The sequence below is a fragment of the Triticum dicoccoides genome, chromosome 7A (assembly GCF_002162155.2).
Source record: "Triticum dicoccoides isolate Atlit2015 ecotype Zavitan chromosome 7A, WEW_v2.0, whole genome shotgun sequence".
NCBI classification, from domain to species: Eukaryota; Viridiplantae; Streptophyta; class Magnoliopsida; order Poales; family Poaceae; genus Triticum; species Triticum dicoccoides.
Genome location: NC_041392.1, coordinates 27,547,849 through 27,548,448, shown reverse-complemented (window position 1 = coordinate 27,548,448; position 600 = coordinate 27,547,849).

The window sequence follows — 600 nt, the reverse complement described above, 5'->3', positions numbered from 1 at the left end:
GCGTAGGAGGTGTAGGTGGATTCGTAGCTCACCCTCGGCTGTAGAGGAAGTAGTCGAACAGAGGAGGGACGATCCTTGACCAACAACTCTGATGACGATCACTCCACCGACATGAAACTCTACAAAACCTGCAAATTCCAACGCGACAAAAATTTAGAACATCACAACTCATAAAGCATATTCATCATCAACTCACAAATTTAGGTGCATTCATTTATTCTTGAATCATGTAGGGTTATTTCATCACATATTCATCATCATCATCACAATAACAATATTAAATAAATATTCATCATCATCATCATAACAACTAACAATATCAACAATATATTCATCATCATTGTCTATTCATCATCATCATCGATTCATCTCATCGAACAAAAAATTTATCTATCTCTATCTATATATCTAACAATCTATCTATCTAACAATCTATCTATCTATTGATCTATCTATCGATCTATCTATCTATATATCTAACAATCTATCTATCTAAAAACAGAAAAAAAAAAGGTGGAGGTCTCACCGGAGCGGCAGGGCCGGGGCGAGGCAGAGCCAGGAAGGGCCGGGGCGAGGAGGCGACCGATGGGGCAGAGCCAG